Source organism: Physella acuta, unplaced genomic scaffold, assembly GCF_028476545.2.
Source record: "Physella acuta isolate Inbredline_101_S28 unplaced genomic scaffold, ASM2847654v3 ptg001440l, whole genome shotgun sequence".
Classification (NCBI taxonomy): Eukaryota; Metazoa; Mollusca; class Gastropoda; family Physidae; genus Physella; species Physella acuta.
The window spans coordinates 412,756-430,272 of record NW_026732955.1 but is presented as its reverse complement, the minus strand read 5'-3'; the positions used below and the strand labels follow the sequence as shown (position 1 = coordinate 430,272).

The window sequence follows — 17,517 nt, the reverse complement described above, 5'->3', positions numbered from 1 at the left end:
GACTGTCTATATCCAGCAAGAACACACGATGTCTGGGGGGGGGGTTGACTGTCTATATCCTGCAAGAACACACGATGTGTGGGGGGGTTGACTGTCTATATCCAGCAAGAACACACGATGTGTGTGGGGGGGGGTTGACTGTCTATATCCAGCAAGAACACACGATGTGTGGGGGGTTGACTGTCTATATCCAGCAAGAACACACGATGTGTGGGGGGGTTGACTGTCTATATCCAGCAAGAACACACGATGTGTGGGGGGTTGACTGTCTATATCCAGCAAGAACACACGATGTGTGGGGGGTTGACTGTCTATATCCAGCAAGAACACACGATGTGTGGGGGTTGACTTCTATATCCAGCAAGAACACTCGATGTGTGGGGGGTTGACTGTCTATATCCAGCAAGAACACACGATGTGTGGGGGGTTGACTGTCTATATCCAGCAAGAACACACGATGTGTGGGGGGTTGACTGTCTATATCCAGCAAGAACACACGATGTGTGGGGGGTTGACTGTCTATATCCAGCAAGAACACACGATGTGTGGGGGGTTGACTGTCTATATCCAGCAAGAACACACGATGTGTGGGGGGTTGACTGTCTATATCCAGCAAGAACACACGATGTGTGGGGGGGGGGGGGGGGGTTGACTGTCTATATCCAGCAAGAACACACGATGTGTGGGGGGTTGACTGTCTATATCCAGCAAGAACACACGATGTGTGGGGGGGTTGACTGTCTATATCCAGCAAGAACACACGATGTGTGGGGGGTTGACTGTCTATATCCAGCAAGAACACACGATGTGTGGGGGGTTGACTGTCTATATCCAGCAAGAACACACGATGTGTGGGGGGTTGACTGTCTATATCCAGCAAGAACACACGATGTGTGGGGGGTTGACTGTCTATATCCAGCAAGAACACACGATGTGTGGGGGGTTGACTGTCTATATCCAGCAAGAACACACGATGTGTGGGGGGTTGACTGTCTATATCCAGCAAGAACACACGATGTGTGGGGGGGTTGACTGTCTATATCCAGCAAGAACACACGATGTGTGGGGGGTTGACTGTCTATATCCAGCAAGAACACACGATGTGTGGGGGGTTGACTGTCTATATCCAGCAAGAACACACGATGTGTGGGGGTTGACTGTCTATATCCAGCAAGAACACACGATGTGTGGGGGGGGGTTGACTGTCTATATCCAGCAAGAACACACGATGTGTGGGGGGTTGACTGTCTATATCCAGCAAGAACACACGATGTGTGGGGGGTTGACTGTCTATATCCAGCAAGAACACACGATGTGTGGGGGGTTGACTGTCTATATCCAGCAAGAACACACGATGTGTGGGGGGTTGACTGTCTATATCCAGCAAGAACACACGATGTGTGGGGGGGGGGGGGGGTTGACTGTCTATATCCAGCAAGAACACACGATGTGTGGGGGGTTGACTGTCTATATCCAGCAAGAACACACGATGTGTGGGGGGTTGACTGTCTATATCCAGCAAGAACACACGATGTGTGGGGGGGGGGGGGGGGTTGACTGTCTATATCCAGCAAGAAGAACACAAGCCGTTGAAGTGCGGGCGTTAACATGGATTAACATTGTGACAAAGAGCGCCTCGCTTCGTGCCTATCGAACAGCTAGGCTCTGAAAATTATTAGTAAGCCAAGAATTGTACACATTAAAAAGGCGATATTTTGGCTGCGTAACGTGAAACTTTTTTGTTGTTTCCAAACTTGTTCTAAATGATATTTGATGTAACGTGACACTTTTTGTTGTTGCCAAACTTGTTTTAAATGATATTTGATGTAACGTGACACTTTTTTGTTGTTTCCAAACTTGTTCTAAATGATATTTAATTATCTCCGAAACAAGGCGCCACTATCCTTAAAATGGTCGTTGGAGAAGAGGCGGCTCCCCCTGCTCCCCACCTGCGTATGCTATTTTAAGTGCGCCCCCTCCTCCGCCGTAGAAAAAAGTCTGAAAGAAACACTGAGAAGTTCCGCTCTATTATTTCAAGCTTGCTTATCACAATTTTTCACTTGAGGCGCCAGAAAAAGCGGAGTAACTCAAGGGAATTTACTTTGAGAATAAAAAATCTGTGGCTCGCGAAGTTGTCCCGCCTTACGAAAGTAGGATAGGTGTGGTAAAGCTCTAAGCACATGTGTGCGACTGTCATGCTTGGGAGCGGTCGAACACTAACAGTAGACGGACTCGAGTCAAACGGAATCCGCGTACAGCTGTGTGCAGTTATGACGGTCGAACACTAACAGTAGACGGACTCGAGTCAAACGGAATCCGCGTACAGCTGTGTGCAGTTATGAAAAGAATTATGTCTCACACTTTCAATATGAGATTTAAGTTTCATTACTAGCGCTCTTGGAAGAGAATGAAATGTTAAATGTAACCTTCTTATCGGATTAGCAGAGCCGTCATCTGTCGCCAGTCGGACTGTGCAGATATTCAGGATGTGTATAGTGTATGCAGTAGAGTTGTGTTGAAAATATTTACAGAGCCACAGCACTGGGCAGGTAGAAATTTTACTTGTTTAGTTTTTTGATTGCACTCGTAGAGGGCTGTTGAATTGCGCATCAAGAGTGTTCTTAATGTGTACCTGTTTCTATTGTTCTAAACCTAGCTTTGGTCTATCTCTTAATACCTTCTGCCTTATTGTAGATCTTAATCTTTATATCTTTTGCTTTATTGTATATCTTAATACCTTTTGCTTTAATGCATATCTTTATACCTTCTACCTTATTGTATATCAATAATTTCTGCTGTGTAAAATAACGTCTATAGTGCTGTATCTAGCGTTAAATCTCATATTGTTCACATACACCACCGTCCATAACGTCTATAGTGCTGTATCTAACGTTAAATCTCATGTTGTTCAGATACACCGTCCATAACGTCTATAGTGCTGTATCTAGCGTTAAATCTCATGTTGTTCAGATACACCACCGTCCATAACGTCTATAGTGCTGTATCTAGCGTTAAATCTCATGTTGTTCAGATACACCACCGTCCATAACGTCTATAGTGCTGTATCTAGCGTTAAATCTCATGTTGTTCCAATACACCGTCCATAACGTCTATAGTGCTGTATCTAGCGTTAAATCTCATGTTGTTCCAATACACCGTCCATAACGTCTATAGTGCTGTATCTAGCGTTAAATCTCCAGTTGTTCAGATACACCACCGTCCATAACGTCTATAGTGCTGTATCTAGCGTTAAATCTCATGTTGTTCAGATACACCACCGTCCATAACGTCTATAGTGCTGTATCTAGCGTTAAATCTCCAGTTGTTCAGATACACCACCGTCCATAACGTCTATAGTGCTGTATCTAGCGTTAAATCTCATGTTGTTCAGATACACCGTCCAAAACGTCTATAGTGCTGTATCTAGCGTTAAATCTCCAGTTGTTCAGATACACCACCGTCCATAACGTCTATAGTGCTGTATCTAGCGTTAAATCTCCAGTTGTTCAGATACACCACCGTCCATAACGTCTATAGTGCTGTATCTAGCGTTAAATCTCATGTTGTTCAGATACACCACCGTCCATAACGTCTATAGTGCTGTATCTAGCGTTAAATCTCATGTTGTTCCAATACACCGTCCATAACGTCTATAGTGCTGTATCTAGCGTTAAATCTCATGTTCACATACACCGTCCATAACGTCTATAGTGCTGTATCTAGCGTTAAATCTCATGTTGTTCAGATACACCTCCGTCAACATGTTGACTAAGATTGATCGCTGTGGGACGTCCAGATCTGCGTGTGTACCTATTGACCGCTTGACATAGCCAAATTTCTTTTCTCATGTTAGATGTTATTATTCGTGCACTTTAAATAGCTGCAATGTTGCATAGAACTGCCCTACTTAAGTAGCAATCAGCTTTTTTTTTCAAATCTTTCTTACGGTGCTAAAGGCTAAAGAGAGAAAGGATCCGGGTGGTGTAGGGGCAATAAAGGGAAGCCAAACAAAGACACATTGCTGGTATACTTAGATATATGCGTCATTGGAGTTTTTCATTGACCAACTACAGGTATTGACTACAGGTAGTTAGAGTTTTGGTTGTATTAGCTACAGGTAGTTAGAGTTTTGGTTGTATTTAACTACAGGTAGTTATAGTTTTGGTTGTATTGGCTACAGGTAGTTAGAGTTTTGGTTGTATTAGCTACAGGTAGTTAGAGTTTTGGTAGTATTGACTACAGGTAGTTAGAGTTTTGGTTGTATTTAACTACAGGTAGTTATAGTTTTGGGTTGTATTTAACTGCAGGTTGTTATAGTTTTGGTTGTTTTAACTACAGGTAGTTATAGTTTTGGTTGTATTTAACTACAGGTAGTTAGAGTTTTGGTTGTATTGACTACAGGTAGTTATAGTTTTGGTTGTATTTAACTACAGGTAGTTATAGTTTTGGTTGTATTTAACTACAGGTAGTTATAGTTTTAGTTGTATTAATTACAGTTAGTTAGAATTTTGGTTGTTTTGGCTACATTTGAAGTGAATAGAGATCCAAAAAGGGATAATGACAGCCACATTTGAGCTAAAAGCTATTTGCTATAATAAATGTTGAACTAACTGGAAATTCTGTAGGTTATTTTATATTTCTAAATGCCGTCCCCTATAGTGTTATATAAAAATACGAGCCGACCCGCAGCGTATCATACGCTGCTATTTAGTTATTTTATTTTCTACTTTTCAGTAATTCATCATTTGTGAATTCGACAGTACCAATGCTGCCACTGAATATATTTGCTTTAAAACACTATCAGTAGCTCGTTAAGGACGATAACCCCCCTCTCCTTTCCCCAAACCCCTACCCCCCTCCCTGAAAGCAGCCTCCTCTTAGTTACTTCCCCTAAGTTTAAAATAATTTCAAACTAAATTATCTGCTCCTACTAACAGCCGTCACTAAACCCGGCTCTACGATTGTAAACATTTAGCGTGAACCACAGCTCACCAGACCATGTAGGAGTGGGGGTGGCAGGGAGCGCGCTTACAGCTTGTTTTCTAACGTCTTCAAGAAGAGAATTATGTATACGAGCCGACCCGCTGCGTATCATACGCCGCTATTTAGTTGTTTTTTTTCTACTTTTCAGTAATTTATAATTTGTGTATTCGACAGTACCAATGCTGCCAATGAAAATATTTGCTTAAAAACACTAAACCCCCCTTCCCCCCCCCCCCCCCCCCCACGTGAAAGCAGCCTCCTCTTAGTTACCTCCTCTAAGTTTAAAATCGTTTCAAACTAAATTATCTGCCCCTAATAGCCGTCACCAAGCCCGCCTCTATGATTGTAAAATGTAAACAGCGTGACCACAGCTCACCAGACAATGTAGGGGTGGGGTGGGGGTGGTAGTGATAGCGATAGAGAGGAAGAGAGGGGACTGCAAGGAGGCGCTTGCAGCTTGTTTTCTAACGGCTCCCAGAAGAGAATTATATATATAGATAGATTCGAGAAATTTTAGGTTAGATCATTCCCGCTTTATTTATTACATAAACTTTTAAAAATAGAATAGAATCTCGTAGAAAGAGAATGAGCTTTTTGCCGACTCGACCACGCCTCCAACACAATTAAGGATACGTGTCAACTGGTTATGCGCCATAGAGACCATTGAATCCGATTTCAGCCTGTTTTTCATTTTGGATTTGCTTCCATAGCCTTTGTCCAACCAACAATAAGCTACAAGGCAGCAGTTGTTTGATTTTGGAGTTGTCTCTCCTAGAAGAGTGGCTGTCCCCAGCTAACGAGCCTCATCTGCCCGAGGGTTCGAACTCGAGACTTTTCGGTTTAGCAACCATGAGCTTTACCGTCTCGACCACGCCGACCCCAATGGCGCACCAATTGAATGACAAACAATATCTGTATAAAAGTGCGGAATATTAGTACTTTATAAATTCTTTTTTTTTTTGAGAAATGGGAAATAGCATATATTACTACTTTCGGTCAACGTAAATTACTCAAAATTTGAAAAAGGTAGAGAATCAGATCTTTTACTTATAGACGAAATTTCGTTTATATATCTTAAACAGTTCTCAAGTTATAGGCTTTTGAATAATTGAAAGTAGAATAAGTTCCACCAATTTGATATGAAATTTCATCAACCTAGCTGAATCGATACTCAAGTTATCGTGTTCACAGACATACACACACGCACGCACCACGAACACACACACACACAAATAAGTCCCCTATACTCCGTATATGATGAAGTACTGAGGTGTAAAACGGTGAAAAATGTCAAAATTTCATGTGATTTTTGTGCACAATTACAATACTTCCTCTAAACTCCTTGTAAGAGAAAGTAAAAAGCGCATTTGATGGTAGAAATGGAGATAATTTTAACATGCTCTGTCTTTCTCCCTCTCTGTTTCTCTCCATCTCCATCTCTCTCTCTCCATCTCTTTCTCCTTCTCTCTCTCCATCTCCCTCTCTCTTTCTCCATCTCACTCTCCATTTCTCTCTCCATCTCTCTCTCTCCATCTCTCTCTCCATCTCTCTCTCCATCTCTCTCTCCATCTCTCTTTCTCCATCTCTCTCTCCAACTTTATCTCTCTCCATCTCTCTCCATCTCTCTCCATCTCTCTCCATCTCTCTCCCCATCTCTCTCTCCATCTCTCTCTCATCTCTCTCTCCATCTCTCTGTCCATCTCTCTCTCCATCTCCCCATCTCTCTTTCCATCTCTCTCCATCTCCCCATCTCTCTCTCCATCTCTCTCCATCTCTCCCCATCTCTCTCTCCATCTCTCTTTCCATCTCTCTCTCCATCTCTCCATCTCTCTCTCCATCAACCTCCATCTCTCTCCATCTCTCTCTTCATCTCTCTCTCAATCTCTCTCTCCATCTCTCTTTCCATCTCTCTTTCCATCTCTCTCTCCATCTCCCCATCTCTCTCCATCTCTCTCTCCATCTCTCTTTCCATCTCTCTTTCCATCACTCTCTCCATCTCCCCATCTCTCTCTCCATCTCTCTCCATCTCTCCCCATCTCTCTCTCCATCTCTCTCTCCATCTCTCTCTCTCCATCTCTCTTTCCATCTCTCTCTCTCTCCATCTCTCTCTCATCTCTCTCCATCTCTCCATCTCTCTCTCCATCTCTCTCCATCTCTCTCCATCTCTCTTTCCATCCCTCTCCATCTCTCTCTGCATCTCTCTCTCTCCATCTCTCTCCATCTCTCTCCATCTCTCTCCATCTCTCTCCATCTCTCTCTCAATCTCTCGCCATCTCTCTCTCCATCTCTCTCTCCATCTCTCTATCCATCTCTCTGTGAATCTCTCTCCATCCCTCTCTCAATCTCTCCATCTCTCTCTATCTCTCTCTCCATCTCTCTCTTTCCATCTCTCTCTCCATCTCTCTCTCCATCTCTCCCCATCTCCCCATCTCTCTCTCCATCTCTCTGCATCTCTCTCTATCCATCTCTCTCTCCATCTCTCTCCATCTCTCTATCCATCTCTCTGTCAATCTCTCTCCATCTCTCTCCATATCTTTCTCCATCTCTTCCCATCTCTCTCTTCATCACTCTCCATCTCTCTCTAACCATCTCTCTTTCTCCATCTCTCTCTCCAACTTTATCTCTCTCCATCTCTCTCCATCTCTCTCCATCTCTCTCCCCATCTCTCTCTCCATCTCTCTCTCCATCTCTCTCTCATCTCTCTCTCCATCTCTCTTTCCATCTCTCTTTCCATCTCTCTCTCCATCTCCCCATCTCTCTTTCCATCTCTCTCTCCATCTCCCCATCTCTCTCTCCATCTCTCTCCATCTCTCCCCATCTCTCTCTCCATCTCTCTTTCCATCTCTCGCTCCATCTCTCTCTCATCTCTCTCCATCTCTCCATCTCTCTCTCCATCACTCTCCATCTCTCCCCATCTCTCTCTCCATCTCTCTCCATCTCTCTCTTCATCTCTCTCTCAATCTCTCTCCATCTCTCTTTCCATCTCTCTTTCCATCTCTCTCTCCATCTCCCCATCTCTCTCTCCATCTCTCTCCATCTCTCTCTCCATCTCTCTTTCCATCTCTCTTTCCATCTCTCTCTCCATCTCCCCATCTCTCTCTCCATCTCTCTCCATCTCTCCCCATCTCTCTCTCCATCTCTCTCTCCATCTCTCTCTCTCCATCTCTCTTTCCATCTCTCTCTCCATCTCTCTCTCATCTCTCTCCATCTCTCCATCTCTCTCTCTCCATCTCTCTCAATCTCTCTCCATCACTCTCCATCTCTCTCCATCTCTCTCTGCATCTCTCTCTCCATCTCTCTCCATCTCTCTCCATCTCTCTCTTTCTCTCTCTCCATCTCTCTATCCGTCTCTCTGTCAATCTCTCTCAATCTCTCTCCATCTCTCTCCATCTCTCTCTCAATCTCTCGCCATCTCTCTCTCCATCTCTCTCTCCATCTCTCTATCCATCTCTCTGTCAATCTCTCTCCATCCCTCTCTCAATCTCTCCATCTCTCTCTATCTCTCTCTCCATCTCTCTCTTTCCATCTCTCTCTCCATCTCTCTCTCCATCTCTCTCTCCATCTCCCCATCTCTCTCTCTCCATCTCTCTCCATCTCTCCCCATCTCTCTCTCCATCTCTCTCCATCTCTCTCTATCCATCTCTCTCTCCATCTCTCTCCATCTCTCTATCCATCTCTCTGTCAATCTCTCTCCATCTCTCTCCATATCTTTCTCCATCTCTTCCCATCTCTCTCTTCATCACTCTCCATCTCTCTCTAACCATCTCTCTCTCTCAATCTCTCTCCATCTCTATCTCCATCTGTCTCTCCATCTCTCTGTCAATCTCTCCATCTCTCTCTCTCCATCTCTCTCTCCATCTCTCTCTCCATCTCTCTCCATCTCTCTTTCCATCTCTCTCCATCTCTCTTCATCTCTCTCCATCTCTCTCCATCTCTCTCTCTCTCCATCTCTCTCTTCATCTCTCTCTCCATCTCTCTCTCCATCTCTCTCCATCTCTATCCATTTCTCTCTCTCTCTATCTCTCTCTCCATCTCTCTCTCCATCTCTCTCCATCTCTCTCCATCTCTCTCTCCATCTTTCTCTCCATCTCTCTCCATCTCAATCCATCTCTCTCTCCATCTCTCTCTCCATCTCTCTCTCCATCTCTCTCCATCTATCTCTCTCCCAGAGGCGTAGCGAGGGGGGCGGGGGGTGCGGACCGCACCGGGTGACACCATTTAGTGGGGTGACATCACTCTCTATCCATCTCTCTGTCAATCTCTCTCCGTCTCTCTCTCTCATATTTTGATTGCTCCACGTGTAATCACTCTCTATCCATCTCTCTGTCAATCTCTCTCCGTCTCTCTCTCATATTTTGATTGCTCCACGTGTAATCACTCTCTATCCATCTCTCTGTCAATCTCTCTCCGTCTCTCTCTCTCATATTTTGATTGCTCCACGTGTAATCACTCTCTATCCATCTCTCTGTCAATCTCTCTCCGCCTCTCTCTCTCATATTTTGATTGCTCCACGTGTAATCACTCTCTATCCATCTCTCTGTCAATCTCTCTCCGCCTCTCTCTCTCATATTTTGATTGCTCCACGTGTAATCAATCGGGTTTTATTGTCCCACTCAAGAGTTCCATCACAATGTAAGTGCTGAATGTAATGATGTAACAAATCAAGTGCTGAATGTAATGATGTAACAAATCAAGTGCTGAATGTAATGATGTAACAAATCAAGTGCTGAATGTAATGATGTAACAAATCAAGTGCTGAATGTAATGATGTAACAAATCAAGTGCTGAATGTAATGATGTAACAAATCAAGTGCTGAATGTAATGATGTAACAAATCAAGTGCTGAATGTAATGATGTAACAAATCAAGTGCTGAATGTAATGATGTAACAAATCAAGTGCTGAATGTAATGATGTAACAAATCAAGTGCTGAATGTAATGATGTAACAAATCAAGTGCTGAATGTAATGATGTAACAAATCAAGTGCTGAATGTAATGATGTAACAAACCTTTGGGGGTTATCATGGTGATAAAATGGGGAGATGACTAATTATAGTTGAGGGCTTCTTATTACATAATCTTTATTCATATTCTGGATATCCGCTGCAAGGATTTATTCATGTTCTAGGTATATGTTGCAAGGATTTGTACTTGTTCTAAATATATGTTGTAAAGATTTATTCTTGTTCTAGATATACGCTGAAATGATTTAATCTCGTTCTAGATATATATTGTAAGGATTTATTCTTGCTGTATTTATGTGGTTGTGTTTGTGTTTATATGTTGTAATGATTTATTCTTGTTGTATTTATATTGTCGTGTTTGTGTCTATACGTTGTAATGATTTATTCTTGTTGTATTTACATGGTCGTGTTTGTATCTATATGTTGTAAGGATTTATTCTTGTTGTATATAATACGGTCGTGTTTGTGTCTATATGTTGTAAGGATTTATTCTTGTTGTATTTACATGGTCGTGTTTGTGTCTATATGTTGTAAGGATTTATTCTTGTTGTATATAATACGGTCGTGTTTGTGTCTATATGTTGTAAGGATTTATTCTTGTTGTATTTATATGGTCGTGTCTGTGTCTATATGTTGTAAGGATTTATTCTTGTTGTATTTATATGGTCGTGTTTGTGTCTATATGTTGTAAGGATTTATTCTTGTTGTATTTATATGGTCGTGTTTGAGTCTATATGTTATAGCAAGGACATAACGATTGAAAGTTCTATAGTTGTATCCATATGGTCGTGTTTGAGTCTATATGTTGTAGCAAGGACATAACTTTCACTATAGTTTTAAATAAGATCAGTGTAGCAGGCATCTCTTCGGCGATGCCTTCCCCTCCAAAGCACGTCTGTCGCTCCCACCCAATAACCCACCAACCACCCATGAACCACCCACCAACCAGACACCCTACCCCGAATGAAATAACATGGATATAGCCTTTAGATCCGCTGTCTGGATGAGCTTTTTCCTCTGTGACCTCTGTGACCTCTGTCTTCTCACTGCCACGATTGATAGTAACAGCTCCAGTCTACAGGGCATTGTCTAATCTACAGGGCTTTGTCTACAGTGCATTGTCTACAGGGCATTGTCTATTATACAGTGCATTGTCTACAGGGCTTTGTCTACAGTGCATTGTTTACAGGGCATTGTCTATTATACAGTGCATTGTCTACAGGGCATTGTCTACAGGGCTTTGTCTATTATACAGGGCATTGTCTACAGGGCATTGTCTACAGGGCATTGTCTACCGGCGTAGCCAGACATATGTACTTTTGTACATGTACATTATAAATGTGTACTTCTGTGGTTGTACTTCGTCACTGTGTACTTCTGTGGTTGTACTTCGTCACTGTGTACTTCTGTGGTTGTACTTCGTCACTGTGTACTTCTGTGGTTGTACTTCGTCACTGTGTACTTCTGTAGTTGTACTTCGTCACTGTGTACTTCTGTGGTTGTACTTCGTCACTGTGTACTTCTGTAGTTGTACTTCGTCACTGTGTACTTCTGTAGTTGTACTTCGTCACTGTGTACTTCTGTGGTTGTACTTCGTCACTGTGTACTTCTGTAGTTGTACTTCGTCACTGTGTACTTCTGTGGTTGTACTTCGTCACTGTGTACTTCTGTGGTTGTACTTCGTCACTGTGTACTTCTGTGGTTGTACTTCGTCACTGTGTACTTCTGTGGTTGTACTTCGTCACTGTGTACTTCTGTAGTTGTACTTCGTCACTGTGTACTTCTGTGGTTGTACTTCGTCACTGTGTACTTCTGTGGTTGTACTTCGTCACTGTGTACTTCTGTGGTTGTACTTCGTCACTGTGTACTTCTGTAGTTGTACTTCGTCACTGTGTACTTCTGTGGTTGTACTTCGTCACTGTGTACTTCTGTGGTTGTACTTCGTCACTGTGTACTTCTGTAGTTGTACTTCGTCACTGTGTACTTCTGTGGTTGTACTTCGTCACTGTGTACTTCTGTAAACTTCTCTTGTAGTACATAGTGGACGTGTACTTTGAGTACTGTCGTAGAGACATACAGTTAATGTTGTAGTAGTGTCGCATAGATGTGCAAATAATCAAAGCATGTCAATTACATTTTAGTCATGGAAATTAATCGTGTAATTAGCCATTAAATAACATGTCTTTATACTATATTTGTTACATTGCCACCACTGTATAACTATAATAGATGTTTAACATCGTAATGGGGGTGGGGGGGGGGGGTCTAATTGTGTGTAGGACACTTGGTGCGAAAAGATTAATGTTTTTTTCTACGTTTTCAGAGATTCTAAAACATATCAGGTCTCCTGGAGTCACTAGACATGGCTCGGCTTTAGGGATCGCTGCTTTCTCTCTATACTCAATATATACACTACGCGTACACCTTCGGTGTATATATATATATATATATATATATATATATATATATATATATATATATAATCAGCATACAAGCCTATACACTTTCAGGATATAACTACTACTTTATATACTTTATGAACACACACATGCCTACAATAACAGCATATAGATCTATAGTCTATTAACATACAACTACCAGTATGTGTTGGCTACACCATACACATTACCCTTTTCTAGAACAATCTTACCAAACCCCAAACTTGATCCACCCACACAAAGGCTAACTAGGTCACTGAGGTCTTATCAAGATCCCGTCCCCAAAACAAACAGTCCCCGTCCTAATGGCGACCCGCCCCCTGACTTCTGACATCATTGAAGGTTTGATGAGCCATAAATCCCCACCGGTCATAAATCGAATGGTGTGGGAACAGCGCCTACCTCCTAGACGCTACCTGTCCCTGCCATAGAACAATAGACCGCTTCTCTTGGCTTCACGTCAGTAGCCGGGATAGGCGAGCACTAAACAACATCGCCCACTTTCTAGTGCAAACTTCGGTTTCTACAAACTTTAGGCCTAGAAGTTTTAACAACCTTAGGTCTAGGAGTTAGAGTTTTTAACGTTAGAACTTGGAGTTTTTAACGTCTTTTTATGAGTTTTTAACGTTAGGTCTAAGAGTTTCTAGCTTTAGGCTGTATCTCTACAACCCGCCAACCACCCCACCTGTATCTCTACAACCCACCAACCACCCCACCTGTATCTCTACAACCGGCCAACCACCCCACCTGTATCTCTACAACCCGCCAACCACCCCACCTGTATCTCTACATCCCTCCAACCACCCCACCTGTATCTCTACAACACTCCAACCACCCCACCTGTATCTCTAAATCCCTCCAACCACCCCACCTGTATCTCTACAAACCTCCAACCACCCCACTTGTAACTCTACAACCCTCCAACCACCCCACCTGTATCTCTACAACCCTCCAACCACCCCACCTGTATTTCTACAAACCTCCAACCACCCCACTTGTATCTCTACAACCCTCCAACCACCCCACCTGTATCTCTACAACCCTCCAACCACCCCACCTGTATCTCTACAACACTCCAACCACCCCACCTGTATCTCTACAACCCGCCAACCACCCCACCTGTATCTCTACAACCCTCCAACCACCCCACCTGTATCTCTACAACCCTCCAACCACCCTAGTCGACATAGTAGCTTGAAGCCAAACGGCCATATCGCCACTGAGAATGACAGAACAAGTTTGTTTATCAAAGAGAAATGCTGGTCCAGTGTTCAGTTGAAACTTGTTTTTGCTTCCTATCACTGAAGGCACTGTGAGCCAGTCGTGTTTAACAGATCGGGTTGTTGTTGGGCCGTATGAATACAACGGTGAGATTTACTAAATAAATACACGAGACAGCAAAAGATAAGATGCCCTATATAGAGCAAAATGAAACCGGACCTTTTTTTATTCAGGCACAAATTAGGTCAAACCGAAATGGGTCAAGTGTAAATAGTTACAACATGGTAAAATGTATACTTGTGCTATATTATAACGTGTAGCATATACCTGAGCTATAACATTACAACTTGCATACTATAACTACGGGCGGCTCGTTATGCTAGTCACATTAGCCTGGGCCCGCTCCATATTTGTAAAACACCAGCAGATGTTAACGACCTACGAATGTGGTCTTTTTTTATTGTATTGAAACATCATAATTTGATGGGTTCTCACCAATCCCCTTTTATCGCCCAAGTACCATTTAATATTACAATATTTAGTATTAAATAGGCCTACAGAACAAAACATGCCATGTCTCGCAAGCATCGCGTTGTCTTATTAAAAACACACGACTGAAGTCTATCATGTACTGCCTTAACTTTTTTTTTTCTCGCCAATTTTTATTCAGCTCGCATATCTGACAATGGAAAAAAATATTGCATAATTTCACAAGGCTGAAAAAATGTTAAACAATTCAATGAAAAAATTATTTTCTCTTAGACTGGTGGATCAACAAACCCAACTTCTCCCCCCCCCCCCCCCCATTGTGGGAGCCCACAAAAATTTGGTAGACCTCTAAACCATGCTGCCAGATTACTAATTCTTTAACATGTCGTAATGTGTACCTTGCTATGCTATGAATTCATCATGTAATATTTGATATTTTCGGTCTTTACAAGGTCTAAATATTAAAAGTAGAGCCCGGAACGTGTTGAAAAAATCAGTACATTTAAAGGACATAGTATAAATTAGATCCTCTATAGTAAGCGCTGGGTTTATTTAAATATTTTTTGCCATACCAAACAAAAATTGAAGGTATTAAATAATTGTAATTGTAAACAAAAAACCCACTAGATTTACATCGTCTTAGGCCTTGCCACACAATAGTGATGTAAGTCTGCTTTGATATAGTTGCACCATCTATCAGGGCCTAAGTCTAGATCTAAGTGTTTTTAAACTTAGGTTTCATTTATTTGAAATGTTTAAAGAAATACCGTGAATTAATTTCGAAAATAGCATCCCCTCCCCCCCCCCCACTATTAAACAACATGTGCAGCTTTTTTCCGTAGGCGGGCGGGTATACAGTTACTTTTTTGATACATATATTCACCAGTTAACCTGGTGATTTTTTAACACGAGAAAAGCCGATTTAATTAATACATTTTTATAAGCAATATTTTTTAAAGTAATTATTTTGATGTAAATTCCACGAAAGATGTTTTCGGACCCCTCCCCCCCCCCACCCCCCGTGTGTGTTGACGTTATAAATGGATGACCCCTAAAGACTATGTTCAGTTTTTTTTCGATAAGTCGTTACAGAGCCTTTAGTCGTTACAGAGCCTTTAGTCGTTACAGAGCCTTTAGTCGTTACAGAGCCTTTAGTCGTTACAGAGCCTTTAGTCGTTACAGAGCCTTTAGTCGTTACAGAGCCTTTAGTCGTTACAGAGCCTTTAGTCGTTACAGAGCCTTGAGTTACAGAGCCTTTAGTCGTTACAGAGCCTTTAGTCGTTACAGAGCCTTTAGTCGTTACAGAGCCTTTAGTCGTTACAGAGCTTTTAGTCGTTACAGAGCCTTTAGTCGTTACAGAGCCTTTAGTCATTACAGAGCCTTTAGTCGTTACAGAACCTTCAGTCGTTACAGAGCCTTTAGTCGTTACAGAGCTTTTAGTCGTTACAGAGCCTTTAGTCGTTACAGAGCCTTTAGTCGTTACAGAGCCTTTAGTCGTTACAGAGCCTTTAGTCGTTACAGAGCCTTTAGTCATTACAGAGCCTTTAGTCGTTACAGAGCCTTTAGTCGTTACAGAGCCTTTAGTCGTTACAGAGCCTTTAGTCGTTACAGAGCCTTTAGTCGTTACAGAGCCTTTAGTCGTTACAGAGCCTTTAGTCGTTACAGAGCCTTTAGTCGTTACAGAGCTTTTAGTCGTTACAGAGCCTTTAGTCATTACAGAGCCTTTAGTCGTTACAGAGCTTTTAGTCGTTACAGAGCCTTTAGTCGTTACAGAGCCTTTAGTCGTTACAGAGCCTTTAGTCGTTACAGAGCCTTTAGTCGTTACAGAGCCTTTAGTCGTTACAGAGCCTTTAGTCGTTACAGAGCTTTTAGTCGTTACAGAGCCTTTAGTCATTACAGAGCCTTTAGTCGTTACAGAGCTTTTAGTCGTTACAGAGCCTTTAGTCGTTACAGAGCCTTTAGTCGTTACAGAGCCTTTAGTGAAACTAAAAATGCTCTCCTATAGATCAGGGCTCTCCAAACTACGACCCGCGGGCCGGACGTCCTCTCAACCGGCCCGCGGAGATCTTTTTGTCCACGGAAAATGTTTGTTAGAGGTGGCTGAGGAACTTTGCCCAGAAAATTGAAAACAATTTGAAAATGTAGCTTTGGGTGCAAATACCATTGCCCGCCGTGTTACAGACATTGGTGAAAACATTGCGACTCAAATAGCAAAAAATGCAAGCAAGTTTCGCCATTTTTCAAATGCAAAGGATGAGTCGCTAAACAGCTGTTCGACCTCTCAACTGCTTGTGTTCCCTAAACAGCTGTTCGACCTCTCAACTGCTTGTGTTCCCTACACAAGCAGTTCCCTACAACCAAATTAAAAATTCAATGTTCCTGCACTGTATTATTCACCAGCGAGCTTTGGACATTAACAGTGTTCTGAATCCTGTTTATTTCATACTGTCACTTGGGCTCAACCATAGACAGATCAGAGACATGTCAAAAAAAAAAACACCACGGAATCGCAATATTTACCATATTTCACAGCATTAAGATGGCTAATTTGCGAGAAAGCACTGAGCAGAGTATTTACGTTATGAAAGGAAATAGGTGACTTCATGGAAAGTAAAGGTAAGCCACAGCCTAATGTCTGATGAAGAGTGGGTATAGAAATAGGCCTCTAATGCAGACATAACTAGTCATTTTAATTTTCTGAACCTAAAACTCCAAGAGAGAGAGATCTAGTTTCTGATCTATACACCCACCTTAAGGCCTTCAGATCCAAACTTCTCATGTTTTTGGAACAAGTACAGGCTAACAACTTGACGCACTTTCAGCAGTGCAAAATCTTCATGGCTGAAACAGCAACTGAGTTCCCCACGTCATTTGCATGCGAGATCATCCAAGACCTCCAGCTGCAGTAGTTTCAGTACCTGTTTTCTGATGTAGATTTAAAGGCAGAAGAAGTGAGACTGTTTCAAAACCCAATTGAAGCAAATTTGGCAGCTTGCGCAGATGAACTACAGCTGGAGGTCATTGAATTGCAAGCCAATGACATCCTTAGAGACAAGTTCAAAGAAGGGCGGTGGGTTTTTATAAGTTTTTGCCCGTGGAAGACTTTCCTAATATTAAAAAATTCGCATCAAAGTACCTTTCATATTTCGGAACAACATACTTGTGTAAATAAAATTTTTCTAAATTGAAATATGTGAAGAATAATTTGAGAGCAAACCTGGACCTCGTTTGTGCTGAAATTTGTATATATTTCTATATAAAGTATATATTGCGTTGGGGGGGGGGGGGGGGGTAATAGACGTTATTTGGGGGGGGGGGGGGGGGGGCACTACACCACAAAAAATAGACGATTAGAAGAAACTGGCCCCCGAACTGATATTTGATAGTTATTGCGGCCCTCGGGTTGAAAAGTTTGGAGACC

At 42.3% G+C, this 17,517-nt stretch overlaps 1 protein-coding gene across 2 annotated transcripts in view; it reads left to right on the top strand.

Annotated features, from left to right (window-relative positions):
- Positions 1–2,183: 2,183 nt before the first annotated feature.
- The window catches only part of LOC131927780 (inositol 1,4,5-trisphosphate receptor type 1), a 164,093-nt gene continuing 148,759 nt past the window's right edge, over positions 2,184–17,517 (top strand). For both annotated transcript variants that reach the window (XM_059283590.1, XM_059283588.1), the window contains exon 1: positions 2,184–2,549. The gene's annotated coding sequence lies outside the window, so the exon portion shown is untranslated. The remainder of the gene's footprint in view (positions 2,550–17,517) is intronic.